At 43.2% G+C, this 24,764-nt stretch overlaps 1 long non-coding RNA gene and 1 other non-coding gene across 11 annotated transcripts; one reads left to right on the forward strand and one right to left on the reverse strand.

The window, feature by feature from the left end:
• Positions 1-15,294: 15,294 nt before the first annotated feature.
• TRNAV-AAC (transfer RNA valine (anticodon AAC)) lies at positions 15,295-15,368 on the reverse strand. The gene has a single exon. It is a non-coding gene; the product is annotated as a tRNA-Val (tRNA).
• A 1,728-nt stretch (positions 15,369-17,096) lies between these two features.
• LOC141610942 (uncharacterized) lies at positions 17,097-21,919 on the forward strand. Of its 10 annotated transcripts, none has more exons than XR_012528449.1 (10): positions 17,097-17,207; positions 17,461-17,541; positions 17,721-17,772; positions 17,916-18,311; positions 18,505-18,610; positions 19,886-20,102; positions 20,236-20,318; positions 20,550-20,607; positions 21,594-21,641; positions 21,864-21,919. It is a non-coding gene; the product is annotated as an uncharacterized LOC141610942 (long non-coding RNA). The 10 variants fall into 10 exon arrangements; XR_012528453.1 differs by having other exon boundaries at positions 18,252-18,311; XR_012528446.1 differs by having other exon boundaries at positions 17,473-17,541; positions 17,721-18,163; positions 18,252-18,311.
• Positions 21,920-24,764: the final 2,845 nt, after the last annotated feature.

Here is a 24,764-nt window from a genome sequence, read left to right on the forward strand (position 1 = left end):
TATCTCGTCTTCACCCTCCTCCCACTCCTCTGTATCTTCATCAAAACCATCCGCGTCATCAATGGCCACATTGGCATTATCCACGTTAGTCATCTCGTCTTTGTCCATCTCATCACTCATATATACTCGGTTCTTCACAACCCTCGTCATCGAACTCATCTCCATTATTCATTAAGGAGGTATCAACAATCACCTGTTCACCCTTTTCCCTATCATTATCAGCACTTGATTCTAGTCTCGTAGTCGAATGGTCATCTAACAACATCCTCTGCATAGCCTCGATATAACCTTTAGTAGCAAACGCCCTCCCAACTTCCACAACAAAAACCAAAGAATAATCACTCAAAGCGCTGAACATGCCAAGACTAAATCGATAACAACTCCTAATTAAACGAGTTAAAGTGCAAGCTAATTGTTCATCAGTCTTAGTATAGAAGAATAAATCGGCCGTAGAAATAACCTCGTAAACGGTCCTTAAAAACTGATCATCATTTACATTATAAAGCCCTTGAGATTCCAAAGATACTTGTGTGTATTGAGGACGATGGCTGATGATTTTATGGTTTGACATGCCGGGTTGACCCGCATACTCACAGTTACGAAGCTTGAATATGAAGAGAACCTCATCATCAACCTTATTATTCTCTTTAAGACATTTATATAATTTCAAGCTCATAATGTCCATGATCTCAACCATCATTATTTCAGAAGGAACGCAGAGCTGATCTTCCTCCATGTTTTTTTTTTGTGCTTTTTAGTATGATAATTAAATTAAAGCAACAATAAACACGAATAAATTAAACATGTAGAAGACCGTATTTATAGTAGGTTTAACATGGAATTATTAGTAGGGCTAGGATTAGTAAAGAATGTCGGCGGGGAATATGGGATTTACCAGTAGTGCTAGGATTATGATTAGGAATTTAGGATTGATTAGCAATAAAGGAAAAAAAGAAACTTTTTCTTTTTATCGCCCCTAAATTACTAGGACGGGATTCGACTTGACGGAGAATTGATGGAGCTAGCAGCATAGTATATACTAACAAGGTTCGCACCATGCATGCACGTTTTATCAAAAGCTAATCACAAATTAATTAGTTCATAGGTTCGCACCGTAATATAGTTTGCACAAGATCTTGATTCTATATATACTTAATCGCCTTAATAAAGCTATGTACATTTGAGCAATTCAATTGCAACATGCATGCACGTTTTATCAAAAGTCAAACCATCCGGAGAAAAGTAGCAACTAACGTGAGAGTATGTTATCATTGTGAGTTTGTGACAATAGGACCCGGCAAAGACCCCATAAATTATTGTTAATAGAACATCTAATATCTTTATATAAGTAATATTTCGAAAAATAGATCAAAGGAAAATCGCAAGAAAATTAGATCAATTTAAAATGGCGTTTTTAAATAAAAGAGGAAGGATAATACTAAGTGTCTTAGTGTTTGCGACAATTCTTTTCGTTCATGTGGTTGAAGGACATCCAAAATATAGTCCAGAAGTTGCAGTTAGAAGAAGCGTCGGAAATGTCCGTCAAGGTAGTCTATACCGTCGTGTCATGAAAACGACGACCATACCGAGGAACTCCATGAAAAAGCAAGAATCAAACAAACACAAAAGCGCAGGCTATGCCTCTACTATTTCTCCACCTTCTTGTGTCTTCATGCTTTCGGTTCTATTCTTCGTATCTTCTCTTATTATTCGGGTTTAGTTGATTACTATCCCTATCTACATTTTTCATTACGAGTAAACATTTCATATTCTATTTAATTACCTTCTCTCCTCAACCCAGTTCCTATTACTATCTCTTATTCTTATTTTAATTACTTTTAAAAAATAAGTTAAAATGTCAAAATTTACATAAAATGTTGCAATTTACATACATTCAACGGGTCTAACATGTCAAATACCTTAAACATAATTGTAATAAATTACGGTTGTATATTATCTGATATTCATATCTAATATTTATCAATTATTCGAATCTCCAAATATGAACTATTTATATTGTCATTGTATTGAACACTTAATCATGCTCAATTATATGTTCATGTATTTAATGATAACGCCTGCTATTACGACCTGTGCATTTTTTGCACGGGTATACCGTACGTACATCCTGTCGTTATTTCAAAAATATGTAAACATGTCAGTTTTTTTTTTAATAATGATATACGAGTATAATTTAACTTTTATTTCATTTATTATTATTCCAATTATAACTTTAGTGGACTTGATTGCGTGACGATTTGAATAAGATAGCTTGTAATGTGATACCTTGTCATTTTGCCAACGATGCCTTAGAAGTTAGTTGGTTGTCAATAATGTTAACGTCTCCTCTATTATAATCAACCCTTCTCTTCTCTTCTAACTAACATCTAATTAAACTCCTTTACACATCTTTGTACTAATTACAACAAGGTCAACGATCATCTATAATCATACTAATCATATTAGTAAGTCTCGTGTAAAACGAGTGATGGGGCATATTCTGCACCCGCTGACCGAGTCAACATATTGAGCAAGGTCAAAGCCAAAGGACAACAAGTCAACGTATTAGATAGCCTAACCGACGCAGCCTGTCGGCCTGTCACTTGGGTCTCGGCTAGGCAGCTAGCCAGCCGGGAGGCATATCCGCGTACTCATATCCAGTCCCCTCGGCATGGAGTCAACCAGGCCAGCCGGCCTGCCATGGGTCCCTCGGCCGAGGGTAGAACAGTCTTTCCACCTGCACTGTCACTTGGCCACTTGGCCACTACGTGACAAAAGGTGAAAGTCTATAAATACTCTTCAATCCTCATTGAGAAAACGATCTGAAAACTATCCAATAATCCACAATTCATCTCACAATTCACTAATCTGGTATAAACTCCCTCATCTCTCTACAATATATTTCGCCAAGTAACACATAACTTAATCTCTTTAAGTTTACTGACTTGAGCGTCGGAGTGAGTACGCTCGGTACCAAGCCGAGCCCTCAGTTTGTTCATCTTTACAGGAGAGAGCGAAAGGAAGAGACAAGCAACGACATCATTCCACAAGCTTACGTGGTCAAAAAACACTGCTCCGAAATCACACCCGGAACAATTGGCGCCGTCTGTGGGAAGCATACTAAAAGCTGGTCACCTACCTTACAAAAAAAAAAAAACAACCAAAAACCACTCAAAGAGCTAAGAGGATGTCAAAACAACAAGAAGTAATTGTGAGTGACGAAACCGCATTCTACCAGGATGAGACGTTCCCTAACTCTGAGATCGGGCAGTCCCTCACCGGCCGAGTCATTGAGCCGGTGAAGTACGGGATGCCAAAAGAGCCAGAAACACCGCTGCCCGCCGGCCAGGTCACTGTCATGGGACATGTGGTCGATGTAGCCAAACTAAAGTTATTCCTGGACCTGATGGGTGGTACGCCGGTTACCCCTGTCATGGCGACAGGGGCGGCAACGCCTCCACTGGCAACCAGGGCCCACAAAGTGACTCCGAACAACTTGACCGGAGTATTACAAGAAGCTGGGCATGCAAGGACGCCGGCGGTGCCCGTGGTGCTAGTGGCAGACCAAAGTCCTTCCCCCACTCGCGGGAGGACAGCGTCGCCGCGGCACCAACGAGGCCACCCCCGAAGAAATGAAGAAAGAAGCCCGACTCTCCAAAGTCGGACAACAAGAAGCCCTTCCCGCCACGGGGAGAGAAGCCGGACTAGGAATGCGAGGAGCCGATCGCCACGTGTCATTCGGCACGTGGTCAGACAGCCCCTCAATGCCTATGTCCTCGAAGTCCGGTCGACCAAACTGACGGCCGCCCATATCATACAAAGGGGATAGCGACCCGACCGACCATGCCGAGGCTTTCGAGTCGTACATGTCGGTGTGGGAGCAACCCGATGAGGTGTGGTGCCGAGTCTTCCCAACGACCCTGCATGGGATGGCTCAGAGTTGGTACAAGGGGCTACCCAATGGTTCGGTGTACTGTTATGCCGAACTAAGGGACAATTTCTTAGCCCAGTACGCTTGCAACAAGCGAAGGGCCGTGGAGACCTCGGATCTCCTGACTATCCGACAGGGGGAGGACGAGTCCCTCCGGAGCTACGTCAAGAGATTCGACGCTAAGGTTCAAGAAATCCGTGAGTGAACACCAAACCGCGCCAGCTGATGAAAGGCCTGCCGAAAGGCGAGTTCAAAAACGAGCTCATCAAGTGCGAGAACCTCAACCTCGACTCCGCCAGAAAGATGGCCGACCGAGCCATCAAGGTGGAGGACTATCACAAGACCTGGGTATAGACCTGGCAAAATCAACCCGACCCGGTTGACCCGACCCGAAAAGGATGACCCGAGACCCGAAATCGACCCGAATTGCTGAACCCGAATGACACCCGAAGCCCGAAGTGACCCGATCCGACCCGAAAATGACCCGAGTTTTCATGGACCCGTAAATGACCGACCGAAATGACCAATCCGAAACCACTCAACCCGAAAATGACCCGACAAAATATAACTTTAATTGACCCTAATAGACTTGAAATGCCTCTCTTCTCTTAATCTTTGACCCGAAAATGGCCTGACCCGAATTAACCCGACCCGCTTGACCCGAAACACACCCGACCAACAAACCCGAAATAGACCCGTAACCCGAAATGAACTGACCCGATCCGAACTAACCCGAAAATTTGAGAGACCCGAAATTACCCGACCCAAACTAGCCCGACCCAAACCCGACCCGGTTGACCCGTTTGCCAGGTCTACCTGGGTAGGCCACAGTGAAGTTGGGCACCCAGAAAGGAGGAGCCGCCGGGACAACGTGGACGAAGGACGTCGTGACATGAATAGGTCACGGCCTGAGAGATTTAACAGGAAACAGAACTCGGCGGGCGCCGGGGGGAGTTCGGGACCATACACCCCGAAGCGGTACAGCGGTCTCACCACCCTGGTCAAATCACCGGCCGAGGTCTTCGCCCTAAGCAAGAACGAAGGGCAGAAATGGGCAAGGCCCCCCAAGGCGAGGGGGGACGGCGACCTTGATTCTGCGACTACCACGCCAACCCGGCCATAAGACCGACAACTGTCGGCATCTGAGGAACGCCATCGAGGAGCTGATCCGAAAGGGGGCACTCAGCAAGTATGTAGCTGGAGCCCCAGAAACAAGCTCCGACGGGGCGAATAGAAAATCAGTATTCCAGAGAATGGGAGTGATCCAGGTTGTCATCGGAGGAAACGAGAACGGTGGGTCAGCTAATGGGCACAAACGGCACCTGAATGAGCTTTATCAAGCCATCAACTTTGTGCCCACCACAGCGATCCCCGTTTCCACCGTCCCCGATATAACCATCGGAAAGAAGGACTACGAAGGAGTCGTTGCCCCGCACGTGACGACCCTTTGGTAGTCCACTTGGACATAGCCAACCACTTGGTCAAGAGGTGCCTAATTGATACGGGCGCCTACACGAACATCATGTTCAGGGAATGCTTCCTCAATCTCGGTCTGAAGATTGAAGACCGAGCCCCGCACTAACCCCCATTTGTACTGCTTAAAGGGCCGGCCTGGTACCCACGGGATCAATCGGATAGGTGATGTTCGGCCAAGCCGACGCGGCTAAAAATGTTCTATCTGAGTTTGTGGTGATCGACGGTTCGTCCGCCTACAATGTTCTTATAGGCCGGGTCACTTTGAGCGAAGCCGATGCTGTGATGTCCATCCGGGCCCTGACACTGATGTACGTCTCGGACCAGGGGGAGGCACACAAGCTCGTCTCAAAGGACGAGAGAGATGAAATCGTCAACATCCAGGTATCTGCCAGAGGGTGCAACATGCAATCCCTCAAAGTGGCAAAGAAGTCAGAGAAGGGGAAGAGCCCATCCTTACAGCAGGAGGGTGACCCGATGCACACCAACGTCGGCATGGTAGAAGGAGCCGAGACCGAGGAAGTGGAAATTGACCCAGGGTGCACCATAACTGTCGGTGCCGGCCTGGAGCCAAAATTCAGAGCCGACCTCCTAAACCTGCTGAGGAAGAACAAAGACGTCTTCGCATACTCAGCAGCCGAGATGCCAGGCGTGAGCCGGGAGGTGATCGTTCACAAGCTAAACGTACTCTCCACCGCTCGCCCTGTCAAGCAGAAGATGAGGAACTCCTCAGCCGAGAAAGATGAGGCCATCAAAGTTGAGGTAGATAAACTATTAGAGGCGGGCTTTATCATGCCTTGTACTTACCCTGAGTGTCTAGCAAATGTTGTAATGGTAAAGAAGTCATCGGGGGCGTGGAGGATGTGTGTTGATTTTACAAATCTTAATAAAGCGTGCTCTAAGGATTGTTATCCCTTGCCTCGAATAGATAGTTTAATTGACGCAACGGCAGGCTACACTATGCTGAGCCTACTAGACGCCTTCTCAGGGTACCATCAGGTGTTCATGGTAGAGGAAGACATGCCTAAGTGCGCATTCATCACCATACACGGCACATACATGTATAAAATGATGCCGTTCGGTTTGAAAAACGCTAGCGCAACTTACACTAGGCTGGTGGACAAAGTGTTTCAAGATCAGGAGGCTTACGTCGACGATGCTATTGTAAAAAGCAAGTCTGACAACGAGCACTTGGCCGACTTGAGCGAAACATTTTGTTCACTAAGGAAATATAGAATGAAGCTCAACCCAAAGAAATGCAACTTCGGTGTCCGGGCCGGCAAGTTCCTCGGCGTACTTGTTAGTGCCAGGGGAATTGATGCCAATCCAGAGAAAGTCCAAGCAATACTGGACTTACCGGAGCCGAGGAATCGAAAAGAGGTTGTGACGCTGACCGGGAGAATGGCGGCTCTTTCCCGCTTCATCTCTCGGTCGGCTGACAAGAGCACACCGTTCTTTCAAGTGCTAAAAGGGAATAAAAACTTCAGCTGGGGGGAGCAACAGAGCACAGCTTTCAGCCAACGGAAAGCTCACCTTCTGACACTGCCGACCCTGTCCAGGCCGATGCTGGGGGAGATTCTATATCTATACTTAGCAGTTACCTTGGCCACGGTCAGTGCCGTAATCGTCAGGGAAGAAAACAAGCAGCAATACCCAATTTACTTTATCAGCCATACACTGCTGGACGCCGAAAAGAATTACCCACTGATTGAAAAAGCAGCCCTCGCCGTCGTCGTTGCCGCAAGGAAGTTAAAACCCTACTTCGACGCACATCCCGTGACGGTCTTAACCGACCAGCCATTGGAGAAAGCCTTAGAAAAATTCGAAAAATCAGGCAGGCTTATCAAATGGGCAGTGGAGCTCTCCGGCTTCGGTATTCAGTACCAACCAAGGCCTTCGATAAAAGGGGAAGCACTTGCAGACTTCCTGGCCGAGTGCACTTATCAAGAAGAATCAAATCCCGGTGTGTGGGAAGTATATACCGACGGGTCCTCCACGGCGAACAGCTCAGGAGCCGGCATCCTTATCATCAGCCCTAACGGGGACGAGTTTGAGTACGCCATGAAGTTTACCTTCTCGGCCTCAAATAACGAATCCGAATATGAGGCGGTGATAACTGGAGTCGAGTTAGCTAGAGTCCGGGCGGAGCATGTTGTGTTGAAGACAGATTCACTCTTAGTGGCTAATCATATCAGAGGAGAGTATGAGACTCGAGACGATGGGATGATAAGGTATATGGAGAGGGTAAAAGCTGACACCTCAAAATTGAAGTCTTTCGGATACGGTGCATTCCCAGTGTCGAGAACAACCGAGCCGACGCTCTCTCAAAACTTGCGATTCGAGCATCAAGAATGTCGGTCGAACCGTCTTTGGTGGATATCGAGAACGCTAAAAGCATCACCGAAACCGTCGGCATGGTGGGCGACATCAGCCGAGACGCGTGGATGACTCCGATAATGAAATTCAAACTTACAAATGAGTTGCCGGAGGACCGCAGTCTCTCGCAGAAGATAAGAAGGATCGCCGCAAGGTACTCGGTGTTCGAAGTAGAGTTATACAGAAGGTCCGTGATAAGGCCACTCTTGAAATGTGTCGGCCAACCGCCCGCGGAGCTAATACCGTGAGAGATTCACGAAGGCATGTGGACATCACATGGGGGCAAGAACGCTAGCCCACAAAGCTCTACGAGCCGGCTACTTCTGGCCTACCATGCTTGAGGATTCCGAGCAAAGACCAAGAAGTGCAAGAATTGTCAGATGCATGCTCCGGTGATACATGCTCCTTCCCGAGACCTGCAACCGGTGCTTAGTCCCCTTCCTTTTGCACAGTGGGGGATGGATTTACTAGGACCATTTCCGACGGCCTCCGGAGGAAGAAAGTACCTGATTGTCGCCGTTGACTATTTCACCAAATGGGTCGAGGTGTCGCGATGCACCGCCAAGACCACGGGCCGTAAGAAAGGTGATTTGGGAGAACGTTATAACTCGATTTGGGTTGCCCCAAGTCATTGTATTTGACCACGGCCGAGAGTTTTGGAGCGACATGGTAATGAATTGGTTGGAGGAACTTGGAATCAAATTTGCATACTCCTCCGTCTGCCACCCTCAGAGCAACGGGCAGGCGGAAGCAGCTAATAAAACAATCCTAAACGGGCTAAAAAAGAAGGATGAAGATCTAAAGGGAAGATGGGCTGATGAACTACCCGGCGTCCTGTGGTCACTTCGAACCACGGAGAAAGAAGCAACGGGGTACAGTCCATTTCACCTAGTCTATGGGTCTGAGGCCGTCCTGCCAATTGAAGCAACGGTGCCGACATTCACAACGCAAACTTTTGACCCAGTCGAAAATGAGGAAGGCCTAAGAGCCTCCCTAGACCTGGTCGAAGAAAGTCGAGACACGGCACGGCTCAACTTGGCAGTATATCAAAACCGGATGAGAAGAGCATACAACCGTAGGGTCCACAAAAGGGACTAAAGAGTAGGAGATCTAGTCCTAAGAAAGTCGGCCGCCACAAACAAAGGAAACGTCCATGGAAAAATGACGGCCAACTGGGAAGGACCCTACAAGGTGGTTGAAGAAATGAGGCCGGGGACGTACCGGCTGACAGACATGGAGGGTGTTCCTTTGATGAGCCACTGGAACACGGACAACTAAAGGAAATATTTTGTATAGCGGCGGAGGTGTCCGAGACGTGCTCATACCAAAGTAGATGCCACGGCCAAAGCCGGGCAGTCACGCCAAATGCAGTTGATACTCGCGAAAGCGACCAACATGCTTAGGAACGTATAAGTACAGTTGAGACGCAAATCTAGCCGCCTCGGCCAACCGAAGGCCCGACAGAGGAAGCGATCAATATGTCTACAGATACGAACGCTGTCGAGCCGTAACCCCGATTACCTCGGCCAAAACCGGGAGTGACGGGGACACAACGACCGATACGCTAATAGGAACGTATAAGTACAGTTGAGACGCGAATCTAGCCGCCTCGGCCAACCGAAGGCCCGGCAGAGGAAGCGATCAATATGTCTACGAGATCTGATTTGTCGGCCGTAACCCCGATTGCCTCGGCCAAAATCGGGAGTGACGGGGACACAACGACCGATACGCTAATAGGAACGTATAAGTACAGTTGAGACGCAAATCTAGCCGCCTCGGCCAACCGAAGGCCCGGTATAGGAAGCGATCAATATGTCTACAGATACGAACGCTGTCGAGCCGTAACCTTGTTTTACCTCAGCCAAAGCCGGGGGCGATGGGGACACAACGACCGATACGCTAACATGTTCACAACGGCGGTTGGGAAGCGCAAATCTGACCGCCTCGGGTGGTGGAGGAAGTGACCGACATGCCAACATGTTAATAAACGTTTAAGTACAGTTGAGACGCGCCTTCTAACTGCCTCGGCTAAGCCGGAAGTAAAAACGAAATAAGCGCTCAATATGTTGAAACGTAAGAAGACAAACTTAATGGAGGCAAAATAAACAAACTTTATTGAATAATGTTTACAGGATGAGGCAAAGCAAAGACGACGGCCGTCCCCATAGGGATAGCCTAAACATAACCTACCAAAAGTTTAACAAAAAAAAAAACAAAAGTACAACAAAAGGTTACAGACATATCATTTGAAGCGCCAAAAGGATGGCAGGGAGGAAAGGCTCAATAGTTGGCCCCCGAACAGCTGAAGCTGTCTGAAGGGCCGGGTGAATCCGGTGACGACCGCCCGTCTCCCTATGCCTGTTTCTGCTCGCCGCTGGCAGCAGTAGCATCATCATCATTAGAGGGCGGCCCAGAAGCCGACTTGGCAGCTTCACCTGCCTTTGCCCTTTCAGCTTCCTCCCTGGCCGCCTTCACCTTCTCGGCATGGGCCGCCTTGGCCGCAGCCTCCTCAGCAGCCTTCGCCGCCTTCGCCTCCTCCGCAGCTTTGGCCTCCGCAGCATCCGCCTTCTCATCAAGAAGCCGGTCAAAATCTTGCCACGGGAAGGAGCCTTCAGGAACGAGCTCTTTGATTGCATCCTTGGTAGCCTCTTCAGCTTGGTCCCGGTACCGGGCACACATGTCAGGGATGACAACGGTTTGCAGCGTCTCAATGTCCTTCTCCCTCTGAGCAAGGATAGCTTTTGTGTTCCTGTGCTCCTTCGCCTCAGCCGAATGCAGAGTCTTCCACCTATCCTTCTGCTCAACCACGGCATTATAGCCGCCCTCAAATTTGGCTTTCTCCTCCAGCAGCTTAGCAGCGTCAGCCACCGCAGCCTCAGCCTTGGCTCTCTCGGCTAGGACCGCCTTTTCAGCGTCCTCCCTAAGCTTTCGCTGAGTGAGGAAGTTCTCCATGGTGACGGCGAAGTCCTTCTTCGCCTTCTCGGCCTCCGCCTTAGCAGCAGCAAGCTCGAGCCTAAGCCGTTCAAGCGCAGGGGAAGCCTCAGCCATGAGCTTTTCTTGCTCCATAATGTGAGCGCCGGCTATTTCAGTCCACTTCGCCAGCTTCCGGGACAACCTTGCACCCTCCGCCGCAATCTGAGCGGGGGTAACCTTCAGGGATGAGGAGTCGACGGTGACATTTTGATTGCCCGTCTGCACAGGCCGCTTCCCCAGTTGCCGATCAGTAAGAACGACGGCCGGCGACGGTTGATCTACAAAAAATTCAGACAAAGCATCCATGTCAACATTCATTGACATGTCAGAGAGCCTGTCATCAGGAATGCCTAAAGAACCGGCTAAATCCGAGCCGTGGGTTAGATCCGTACCAGTCTTGACCTTCTTGGATAGAGGGCCGGCTGAGTCCTTCTTTTCCCCGGCCTCGGTAACAGCGGCAGCATGCACTGTTTCTTTTCTCTTCTTCGAAGAAGGAGGAGCCTCCACAACGGTGACCTCCTCTTCAACATCGACGACGACCACCTGCTCCTTTTGGACCACGGGGATTGAAGACTGAGCCGGAGTTGACGTCGTCGCCGCCGTAGACGTTGTCTTTGGTCTTCGGCGCGGCACGTTATCGGCAATCTGCGCCTGAGCCGCCGTCACATCCAGTGCCTTCAACTGCTGATCCATAAGCTCGTTTGGGGCCGGTCTGCGATCACGTGGCAGGGCCTTAGGATGCAGCTCAACAACTTTCCCATCCTCGTCAAGTCCCAACTTCTTGAGGGTCTCCACAGGCAGATCCGGGCCAAATCGGTCTGCAAAAGAAACGAAGCAGGAGTTAAGCAAAAGAAATAAACCAAGGTTAAAATACAGAAATATAAAAAGCAAAGATGGGCCTCATACCGACCCCACTCACCCTGGCTGAGGGCCGGTATGAGGCCGACGTGGCAGAGCAGCTCATCCTGAAGAATGATCTGCGTCGGGGGCATCCATCCCTTCGGCGTACCATCCTTCTCAGCCTCAAACAGCTGCATTGCCCGCTTCTCATCCTCATTAAGATAGACCCTGCTGGCGTCCATCTTGAGCTTACTCCGGGAGACATATTTGTCATGCTCTCCCTTACTCTCGCACCGCAAATTGACGCGGCTTTGGAAGGACTGGGGCAGTGGATAATCCTCCGGCACCTCGACGTATACTCACCGCCCCTTCCAGTCCTTGCAAGATGTCAGCTTGGAAACGGTAATGTAACCCGGCTCTGTCTGCACGCTGTACCACCCCGTGCCACCGAGGGTGGACGGCCGAAGATGATGAAGCCGGCGGAACAAGTTAACCGTTGGGGCCTCCCCCTTAAAGAGACAGAGCCACACAAAGCCAATTATTGTCCTAATGGCCAACGGATACAGTTGAGCCACGACGACATTCATGGCTTTAATGATGGCCGCAACGTATGCATTCAGAGGAAATCGGAGCCCATACTTCAGGTGTCTGATGTACACGCCGATACAGCCCTTGGGAGGGCAACAGACCGCCTGACCCTCCTCAGGGATAACAATTTTATACCCCCTGCCGAAGGAGTAATGGTCTTCGAAAAGATCAGGACCGGAACAACTAGCGAACTTATTCGTCCAAGCACGATCAGGACTGATCGAGAAGGCGTCGCCGTGATCCAAGAGCTGCGGCCTCTCTACGACAGAAGGGGTCGCCTCCTCCTCATCATCATCATCAATACCCTCCAAAAATTGTTCATCAATTTCAGGAGAAGGCGACTTAGGACCCCCAAACCCTATCGGGGTGACGACCAGTGGCTCCTCTTCATAAGGATGCGACGGTTCGCCCCCCGGCCATGAGAAATCTTGGGTCCAAAGATCGTGAGAAGACATGACAACAATTACTTAACAAATAAAAGTTGAAAAATTTGTTTGATTACCTTGGAAGGAAATGTTACACCGAGTAACGCTTCGAGAAATTAGAGAGAGAAAGAAACTCTTCGAAAAACTAGAGAGAAGAAATTTTTTGAGAAAATGAAGTTTTGCGGTCAAAATGAGGGGCACACTGCTCTGTTTATAGAGCAAAGCCCATTCAATTGACCAATCAGAGCAAAGCCCATGAAACGTCCACCAATCAATGCCAAGCCACGTGTCAAGCATGCAGCCACGGAATGTCAATCGACACACAATAACCACTCTTCTTTGACACGCTTCCTGATATCTACTTGCCAACGGCCAACGGCCAGCTGATCAACCAAGCTTGGCAGCACCGGCCGGGGGCAATCAAAAGCACACGGTCCTCAACCTTGGTCTCGGCCAACGCCTTTTTCTTTTCCACATTTGATGTCCATTACACATCCATGTGGAGGGGGGATATGGTACGGCCTGAACAGAACCAAGCCGATGGAGAAGAAGCCGGAGAAGAAGTTCAACTTGCGCAGAATACGCTCAACACTCATCGCAGGTCCATACCACGGCATAGACTACGCTGGGGGCAAATTGATGAGGCATATTCTGCACCCGCTGACCGAGTCAACATATTGAGCAAGGTCAAAGCCAAAGCCAAAGGACAACAAGTCAACGTATTAGACAGCCTAACCGACGCAGCCTGTCGGCCTGTCACTTGGGTCTCGGCTAGGGAGCTAGCCAGCCGGGAGGCATATCCGCGTACTCATATCCAAACCCCTCGGCATGGAGTCAACCAGGCCAGCCGGCCTGCCATGGGTCCCTCGGCCGAGGGTAGAACAGTCTTTCCACCTGCACTGCCACTTGGCCACTACGTGACAAAAAGTGAAAGTCTATAAATACTCCTCAATCCTCATTGAGAAAACGATCCGAAAACTATCCAATAATCCACAATTCATCTCACAATTCACTAATCTGGTATAAACTCTCTCATCTCTCTACAATATATTTCGCCAAGTAACACACAACTTAATCTCTTTAAGTTTACTGACTTGACCGTCGGAGTGAGTACGCTCGGTACCAAGCCGGTACCCAATACCCATACCCACCAGCTGAAATTAATCACCGCCCAACGTGGATGAGAAATCTACCCCAGTGGGTACAACATCTAAAATTTGGTCACTTACAAGGCCACAAAGTCGTAAAATGACAAAACAAATGACACATAATACTATAATAGCTAGCAACTAAATGTACTCAAACAAATGAAGTTACAGGCAGACAGTGAGTACTGAGCAGTAGTAATTAGCATCAAAAATTAAAAAAATAAAGAACAAGGAATCAGGCAACAAGTAGACAACATGAACAACAATCAAGAAGTTTCAAGTTTGGTACTGGGTAGCTAGCTAACACTGCCTCAAATATTGAACTTGCCAAACATCCTACTAAATTGGGGGTTATTAATTTTAGGGTTTGAGAGTTGAGAAATTAAATTGGGGGTTATTAATTTAGGGTATAAAGGTGCGCCGGTGAGATCATACCTGCGGTGAAAACGGCCCGAAAATTCGACGACGACGAGTTTATCTCCGGTAACAAACCCAAAAGCAACCGTTAAAAGAGTTTGAGAAAGCTGCGGTAATGGCTTACGGCGGTGGACGTCGCGGCAAGGAGGGTGGTGGTGCCGTGGTGGTCACTGGTGAGCAGGTGAGGCCGGTGAGTTTGACGGACGATTTTAAGGAGGAAACGTCGTTCTAATTTTTGACGATTGACAAATTTGAGATATGAATGGAAACAGGAAACCCGGTCCCCCGGGTCCCCCTGCATAATTCGCAAGTTTGCTTTTTGCACGGGTATTAATGAGCGAATTAAAAAAAAAACTATAAAAAGTACATAGTGAATGATGGGGTTAAAAATGTTAAAAAAAATATAAAGGTGGGGTTTTATGGTGGATTAGTCTGGAGTATGGATGACATTTTTTGTAAATATGGAGTGTAAATTAATAAGCATAGAATAGTCATTTTCTTGGCCTAAAAGGGAAACATGTAAAGTAGAGTTGGATGGACGAAAAAGAAATACATATAAAAGTGGAGTTGAATGGAGAGAGTAGCAACTAAATGTGAAATTAAGTGTCAAATGAAGGTGGTATTTTTCACAAACGGTCCGTTTTTCTTAAGACCATTGCTTTTGGTGTGAAATAAGACGGGTAACATGTCATCATTTTACAATAAAATGTTGTTATTTTTTGATAACATGTTACCATTATTGTTCACATCATTTTCAGGGTAAAAAATGACACCTCTAATCATAACATTTTGTGAATTAATTGGTTACATTTTTTAAAAAAATGACAACATTTTATCCGTCTGACAAATAAGACCAAAAATGTTCGTCTGAAACAAGAATTTGTGTTTCACAAATAAGACAAATTGATCATCTCACAATTAAGTAACAAATAATTGAACCAAAACCTTAGACGAAGTACGGCTTTCAAACTAGTTTTTTAATATGTAAGGGTTTTGTATAGCTTAATTCTCAATATTAAGACTTTCAAGAGTAAAGTTCTCACAATGGACTATAGACAATCATTCTTGGGCAGATTGAGGAATGTGAAGCAAGGTAAAATTAAAAAAGCAAAATTGGAAAAAATGGCTTCGCCCGGGCTCGAACCGGGGACCTTCAGTGTGTTAGACTGACGTGATAACCAACTACACCACGAAACCTTGTTGTTAGTTAATGGCGCCTTAGAGTATATTATTTCATCTAGGTAACTGTAGTTCCTGCTTCAGTTTAAATTTTTCTTGGGCTTTTCGATTCTTTGGTTCCTCATGTCTTCCAACTTTTGTTTCCCCTTGCTTGGCCTAAATCATGACCAGGTATTGATCCCAACGGGGAAATTGGGTAACGATGTAAAAGAAATTTGGGGTTGTTTGGTTGCCACTTAAAAAACATAGGCATTGCAAAATCCCATGATTTTGAAAAACATGGGTTGTTTGGTTGCCATAAATTTTACAAAATGTAGGAATTAGAACTTCTCAGGAACTTTCAATGCCTACATGATGTGGGAAGTTGCTTACCTACTCCCCCTTGGTCATTGGAAGTTCCTGTGGAATTTAATTCCTACATGAGCAACCAAACACTTTTTCGAAATTCACCTGAATTGGATGAAGGAACTTAATTCCCATGAATTGCATTTTCCTAGGAAAATTAAGTTCCTTGATCAACCAAACAACCCCTAAAAAAGTTAAAATATCTTAACTAAAAATTTTGAAATTCTAACCACGACATGTCATATATTCGTTGCATTTTATTTTGCTTTGGTCGGTCTACTTCAAATTTAAAGAATGTCAAATTTAATTTCATTTGTTCGAGTATTGCCAATTTGGTTCGGGTTGCTCCACTTGCCTATTCTACTCCTTCAATCAATGAGTCTGCTTGTATATTTTCCATAATTGCTTCAGTGTTCATGCACAATTGTACACTATATAAATACCGCAGATTCATAGGCGAATTAGTGGCGTTTTCCCCTAACTAAATTACCTCTTGATGGCTAATTGACGGAATTAAAGTGATTATGAATGTTGGTAGTTTAATCTTGCCCTAGGCTTTCTTTAATTGTTTAAGCCATTATTCGATTACTTATTATTTAGTTTAGTAGTCTTAGTTAATTTAGTTTAGTGGTTTAGCTTAATATTTCTTGATTCACGTAGTTAACTTTTAATTTAAGACAAAACTAGTATTCAATCTTTGATCTCCTTGTGGTTCGACCTCGACTACCCTTACTAGTTGAGAATTTGTTTGATTGGGTACGACGACCTCCACCCATTATCAACGGTCAATCAAATATGTTCGATAATTTGATCGGTCAAAGTCTCCATGCCACACTTAGATCCATGGTATTAAATCTTGGTTAGAGACTTGATTTGGATTATGTCATTGAGGCCTAATCTCGGTTGTTCACTATAAATGTGGTTGATACCGCCTCAAAATAAGGAAAATTTTTCACTCCAAGCTTTATCCTTACTCTTATAAACATGGGAAGTTCAACCAAATGGGTTTGGTGTGGTGGTTGCTCACCTCATCCCTTAACCATGAGGTCAGGGGTTCGATCCCTGCCCATGGGAATGGAGTAAACTCTTTGGCCAGCCGTTTACCTCTTCGTGAGAGCACCCGCGGCGAGGGGATTATACACTGTTGTCGGCGGTGGACACCCCGGTTTACACCAAAAAATAAACATGGGAAGTTCATTGTACTGTAGCAATGAATAGTACCGCCCAAAACCCCCCTCTGTCGTTGGATTTCCACACTTAATCTCCACCTTCCAATCTCTGCTATATACTCTCATCCACAAATTTAGGTCATCCAAAAGTATCATCCGCTTATTTCAATCCATCTCCCTCTAAGAAACCCTCCTCAATCCTTTGGACAAATCATGTATGCGGTCGAAATTAGGTGTCATGGTGATGACGATAAGGTGTTGATGTGATGGCGATGCTGCTTCTGGATGACAACGGTGGGAACAACCATGATTTTAGCTCCGATCTCCGCTTATCTTAGAACTGGTGAACTCGTCTTTTCTCAATTTTTTTTTTGTGTTTGTCGCCGATTATTCTTACTTATTATTACTATTATTGCGTTGATTATTACTGTTCTCATTTGGTGAAGGCGGGGTGAGATTTTTACTGTTCTCATTCTCGTTCCTGATTTTTGTCTTCATTTTTCTCGATTTTTCAAAGCATCAGATGATTTGAAGGTTGAGGTGTGTTTGTTGTATATATAAGGACTAATTAAATCCAGTTGTTTATTAACTTTCAGTTTTAATTATAGGCTTCACTTTGGAGGAAAGTTATGTGAGTATCTGACGTTCTCATTTTTCCGCTCCGCCTGCTGCTACTGGTAACCTTCCTTGCTCTTTTGATTCACATTTTAATTTGGCTGTTTTTCTTATGTTGCTTTTAGGTTTTGGAATTTGTGAGTGTTGTTTTGTTTTTGGATTTGTTGAAGTTCGAGTATGTTCTGGATTCTGGGGGAATGCTAAAACGTTTGACACATGTCTATCTCGTGATGCCTTAAAGGTAGTATCGGCGTCGATTAGAAGTCAATTGTTTCCAGATTGTTGCGTTCGAGGTTAGTTATACTCTATACCTGATTAAATTTCTTTCCTGAAGCCATTTGTAGATTTTTCACTTGGGTCATTTAATTACTCTACCTCTATCTCCCTCACGCTCTCTCCTACATTTCTCTACCTCCACCTTTGCGTCTCAAGCCAGAATCCATGTCCGTCTGTCCCCTTCTCATCCTAATTCCGATGATATTAATGGCGCACACCTTCACTTTGAAGTTCACTCCGATAACAATAACGATGAAATCGTCATCGTCTCCATGGTCTGCATTACCCAGAATCGATAATTGATTGGTTATTTAGGTGACGAACTCATCCATTTGTGACTGATTTTGGGTGTAGTTGGGATTTTGATTATTGATTTATTACCTACTACACTTCCGCAATCCTTAATCGGTATGTCTCTCCTCCTCTCTCTTAGCTTAAACTCTACCTTATAATTTTCCAAGCCTATTTTTAATTTGTGTTTTGATCTACATTTCAGTCCATTTTTTGATTAGAAGACCGACTTTTACTTCTCTTTTCTTCCGGATCTTGGCCAAAGGTTGTTACTGACTTTCTCCATTGTTTGCTTTTTGGCCGTTAATCTGTTTATGATTTATGAATTTAGAGTTCTGGTTTTGCTGATTCTTGATAATTTTTTGTGTGATTTTTTTTGTTTGGATTATAAATGTGGGAATTACTAATCCGGGTTTACAATTAAAGTTTTGATAACTCAAGTATGGTAATTACTGCAGTAGGACGATGAATGTTGCTGCCAACTTGTATTATGTTTCACTCTCTCTTATTGCTACACCCACTACCGTCTCTCATCACAGACTATTGCTCATGCAACACTATCCGGTAAACTTCTGTTTGTTCTTAACATGTTTTCTCTGTCTTTGCGATTATTTTTTAAATGATACTCAAACTGTTTCGTGCTAAGATTGAGTTGAAAATCACTCTAATTCAGCATACCATCTGCTACAGCGCCTACTTTATGGCTGAAATATATACATATTTTTTCATTAATGTTTGCTAATTTTAACTGGTTCGCTGTTAAAATTAAGGGTTTAGGGTTACATCATCCGCCTTTCAGATCACCCTTTGTTTGTTTTTGATTAGATTGTTTTTGAAAGTACCAATGTGGCCGGTGAAGTTTGTTTGTGTTATTATTGCATGTTTTGGTGACGGAAAGGAAGTTAACTTAACTTGGGTAGTGGATAGAGGAAATTTAGGGTAGTTTATGTCGATTAGTGTCAAATATTGGGGGTTTGTATATATTCTTACGCTGTTGATTAGGGGTGATGAAGAAGATAGTTTGGAATAGTTTAGATTAGTGCAAAGAATATTTTTCGTATGAAACTAATCACATTCTTGTGGGGGAGTCCCTCTATGACCATACTACCATGCTCATCACCTAATGAGGCATATTTAGCCTATTTGGATGACCGAATTGAGTTGTTAGTGCTAACCTAGGGTTTTAAATGTTCAATGCCTAGCTTCTCTTATTAGACTATGGTAGAATGGGATAATGTTTCACTTTGCACTTTTTAACCTCTGCATGATGTACTATTGTATTAATAGATTATTAATTCAGTTTTCAAGGCTTATAACTTTTTTCACTTGAATTAATGAACTAATGTAAGTCCCGTAACGTAGTGAGAATGATATTGGTTAAAGAAAAATCATATCAATATGCATCTTTTGGCAGTGACTCCTTAGTTTTTGGATACACAATAATGAGTGGTAGTGAAAAATACACGGGTCCCATAAATAGTCAAAGGGATATGCAATCCATTAATGTCTATGTCTGAGCATCTTAGATGATTAGTTAGGACAGTTGGTATTGATGCTATTGTTGATTGCTTCAGTCGATATTGATAAACTGTGGAACAATGAATTATACTTTGATGGATTGAGTTTGGGTAGTGTTGCATTTGCCTTGATCTATTAGTTTTGGAGGGGTAACTATCTTTGTATAGACTGGCTGCTCATAAGTTGGAATCATTAAGAAATACTGCGTACAGAGTATACTAAGTAGATTTTGAAATAGTTGCTTGCTTTGAGCCTTTAAAATGATCTTGTTATTTGTTTCTGTGGTCCACACTTATGATTGTCATTCTCCTTTATTAGCAGCTTAATGAAGATGATGTTTGCCTTTGGATTTTGGAAAAAAATCCACTCAGTCGTGGGTAAGGTATTATCAATGTAAAGTGCATTAGTCATATAATCTGCCTGGATATCACTTTTATAGTCAACTTTCTCATTTTTTTTTGCATTTAGACACGCAGACACTGTTTGTTTATTCCAAAACTTCATTGTTGCTCGCTCCTTAAACAAAACTCCTCCATCTGTAAGTAACTCTGTATCGACTGTATCGACATACAAATGAGTTTCGCTGATCTTAAATGTGGTTGTTTTCTCTTGTTTAGTTCTGACATTAGAAGCTGATATCTTAAATTTATTTGTGTTCTGCTTGATGACAGAAGAGCATTAGATCAACTGATCATTTATGGCGTTGTGGCATTTGTTGTCCTTCAATGTCAGAATTATCATGTACCCTACTCTGGTGAGCCTTAGTCATAAACTCTTACTCTTCTACACCTTCTGGAAGGTAGTTAAGCTATTTTACACATAGAGAGGCTCACAATAACTAATCATCATGTTCATGTTATTCAGTTTTTTTTATAGTATTGTTTATGATTCTCTCCCTTAAGTTTGTTGTAGGAGTTCCATGTTGCACCACTATGTCTTAACCATCTATGCTTAAAGTTTTAATATGTCACTTTGGAATTTACAGGGGTTTGAACAACTTTAGATTAGAGAGTGTGATTTGATCTTTCCTCCCTCCTTATCAGGTATGTATTTGTGCTTCTTTTAGCTCATTGGCTATATTATTGATGCTCCGCTGCTATAGATTTGTAGGGATTATGGAGCCAGGTGTCCATAATCTTGGCTCTCAGAGTTGAGAGTTGTAATTCATCAATCCGTCTAACCATGATTTGTTGCAACGACGAATTCTGCTTAGTTCATATGGGAAATTTAAAACTGTTGGGTTGTGCACTGAGCCTAAGGCTGCCATTGTCATTTATCGCTTGGTTCCATAGATAGGTATAACGGGGATGCTTATGATGGGCACATATGGAATACTTATGATGTGTACATCTGTAATGAATATACTCTCATTTAATAGTTCTTTTAAAATTTTTGGGGTTCACCTTGATCGGTTTAAGGTTACTACTCTCTTTATGGTGCATTTATTCATGTCTTAGTTTACCGCTATGGTTTTGTCTATCTGTGTGGTGCCAACACCTCACTTTCTATTTTTTACTCCAGTCCATTAAAGTATTTATCTAACTTATCCGAGTTGATGAGTTGGATATGAAAAGGGTTGGGGAATTTTATTGTGAGCGACTGGACTGTATTCGTTCTACATCTTTTGATCGTGAGCATATAAGAATATGCCACAATAAGCATTTTTGTAAGTTAAAAAATTGTGCTTTCAAACTTGTGTCAATAAGGCTAAATTGCATTTGTAGAGATATCAGCACAAAAGGAGAAGATGGGTTAAATGGTCTAGGCACTTGGGTCTTGTATTCCAACTTCATACTTCATTTTTATTTGAGCATTATTTGTAAATTTTGATGTGGCAATATGGAATTGTCTAGGAGGCTTTCATGTTTTATTCATTTTGATATGTAGATTGATGATGATGGGAATGTGGAAATGATGGATTTTCCGCAAATGGTCTCTGCCAATTAGAATGAAAATATGTGTTATGCTTTTACGTACCGTATTACTTGGGGCCTTTCTTCACACTGATTTTACTTAGTTTTCATTGTAGGTATTTTAGTGGTGATGCTGAACGGAATTTCAAATTCATCCCAAAAAGGTACTTTTAAGTGTGTTTACTTACTCCATCTCATACAAAACGATCTTCCCACTTCAATAAAATACTCCTCATAAGGCTTTTATTATTGTTATTTCTATTTCTTTCTTATTCCTATGATCAATGTTATCTTATCTTGGCGCTGTGTACACTTGATTTTGTGATACGATTAGCATTGCTCCCTTAACTTTATTGATTTTAATTTTGGCTTCCTGGTATGTGCAGTGGGCATGGGCATCATGAAGCTCCATAGATTGGAAAAGAAGAATCAGGAGGGAGGACTGGAGGAGGCAGAGGCGAAAAGAAAGGCAAACTACTAGCTAACACAAAATACAAAACCGTGATGATTGAATATTGCAAATACTTTCATTGCACATTTTTTTTTATAAGAGCTTCTGCCCATCCTAAATAAAACGCTCATGTTTTAGACATTGCATTTTCCAAGATTTATAGCAGATTTAATAGTGTAATGACCTGCTTCTTGCATGATTTATCATCGCATTTACTTTTAATACAAGTACAAATGTAACTCGGCAAATACATGTCACAATGTCCACAACCTGCCCTCATGGCGTATAAGTCACATAAGCAGAAAAAAGGCTCCACAGTTTATTGTAAAGTTCAGAGAAGTAGTTGCACTACTACAAATCCAGGCAACTACAACGCCCCTTTAACAACGATTATTCACGAAAATCACAATAGACGTTGTAGAATGTATGGCGCGAATTTTACTAAAATCAATTACAACTGGTATGGTTATAAAAACCGTTGTTATTCGTTTTAACAACGGGTCACACATGAACAACCGTTGTTAATAATTTGGTGCAAAATTGGCGCAAAGTTAGTGAAAAGTAATCACAACGGTTATTTTTGAAACCCGTTGTTAAAACTTATTTAACAACGGGTGTTTTTTACAACCGTTGTTAAAACATATTTCACAACGGTTGTTGTTTAATAACCGTTGTTAATACCTTCCATACTATAAACCACACAAACACAAGTCTGCTGCAGCCACAAAACACAAACCTTAATACACAAACACAAACCCACAGACGAAACAAACACAAACACAAAACACACACTTTCTCATCGTCTCTTTCTCTCTTTCTCATCGTCGCTTTATCTTCTCGCCGTCCTTTGTTGATTTCATCGTCTCTTTACGTACGTTCTGTAATTATCAGATTTGTTTCATCGTCATTATTTTATTTTTCTAATTATTTCATTTCCATGTATGTGTTTTTATCGACCATTAGGTTCCGTTCAAAGATCTCTGCTATATCGTCATATAGCCGCATTTCTTCTTTCCCGTCAAGCCATCTTCTTTGGCGTCCTTTAGTATGGATCGAGCATAGTAAGAGTCTTAAGGATGATATCATTCATTTTGTTGGAGTTTGGAGTTTGTTTTGAAAGATTAAGGAGAGGATTAATTTATTTGGAGTTTGTTTTTAGAGTTAGGGTTTGGAGAATATATTGAGATAATGGAAATGCATGTTAGTTGAGATAATGCAATGTATTTATACTAAGCAATGTGTGGGTTGAGTTGTTTTTTAATTAATATATATGTTAGGAAGTTGTGCCATAATCAGCATCATCATATCTCTCAATGCTGCTTCAAATCTTATTACTAACCCTTCTCATTCCATATTGTCCGTTCATATGCACAGTGATAGTAATAATCGGATCTTGATGATGATGATCTATGGAGTTCAAAAAATGGAAGCAAATCAAACAAGCATAACTCAACACTTTCAAAATGATCATTTCATTTAATTTTAAACCAAATACATTACAAGAATTATCGTAAATCAAAAGATGTATAATAAGCGGAACAACCCGGTTAAGCGTAAAAAGCGCTTCTCAACCCGCCACCAATCACGCCACTCTGGTATACCGCTAACTTCCGGGTCATTGGCTTCATATTTTGCAATAACAGATTGAATATATGCAAGGACACGACTTGCATGTGGAGATAAGGATGGAAGAGTACAACTCAACATATCTCTTGCTGACCAAGTTCTGATAACAGCCGACGAGGGTATGCAGATGATGATGATGATGAGGCTTTGTTGACAAGCCGGACCGCTTCACGCCTCTTAATCCAATAATTCCGTTGATGTTCAAGGGATGCTTTGATTAATGGGTGTTGATCGCGGAAGCCTTGGCGAGAACCTTCCCATCATCTTTAATCGTTTGTGTAAGCCATTCTTCGTTGTTGATAAAATTAGGGTTCATTGCCATGTTGTTTCAATTAATGAATGTTAGTAAAGGATGCTTTAATATTTATAGCTAGTCACATTTATAAGTTTTTTCAAAACCGTTGGTAATTAATTTAAGGGATATTCTGCATGCATCGGAATTCTAACGGACCGTAATTATACATGCATCTAGTAATATTTAATTTAATTTTTTTTTATTTTTTAAGAACAAACAACAACGGTTATTTACAAACAACCCGTTGTCTTTAGTTATAACAACGGTTTTGTATATTCAAACCCGTTGTTATAACTTTCCCCCCAAAATTGAGTCACACTTTCCACAACGGGTTTTTATACTTAAAACCGTTGTTAATATTTTTCACAACGGTTTCCTTAAGAAAACCAACCGTTGTTAAAACCTTTTACAACGGACGCTTTAACAACGTCCGCTTTTTTATATAACAACGGTTTTTGACCGTTGTTATAGCCTGTATCTGTAGTAGTGTTGATATTGTGTTCCCTCAGACAGATAAATTGTAAATGGTGTGTAGTGCTTACCATGTAATACACGATTCGTAGGAAATAATGCCACTCGCAATATCAAATTTCCCTACGATCCACGATCTGTGTGCTCTAGATGAGGTTATTTACACGATTAATCAAATTGGGGCACCGCGCCCGGGAGGGCGCGGAGCAACAACTAGTTTACTTAAACAAGAAAACAAATAAACATTAAAAAACTATTTTTTCATTAAAAAATAACTTCTCATCAAATTAGAACAATTTTTAATCAAAATGAAATACAAGTCTAAATATAAATTGCTAAACTTTGTTAGAGAATAATTTGACGCATATTACTTGCTATCTATAAAACAAAAATATAAACTGAGATTATTAGATTTGTGGAAAGAAAAAATCATTAAAACAAATT

Source organism: Silene latifolia, chromosome 11 (assembly GCF_048544455.1).
Source record: "Silene latifolia isolate original U9 population chromosome 11, ASM4854445v1, whole genome shotgun sequence".
Lineage (NCBI taxonomy): Eukaryota > Viridiplantae > Streptophyta > Magnoliopsida > Caryophyllales > Caryophyllaceae > Silene > Silene latifolia.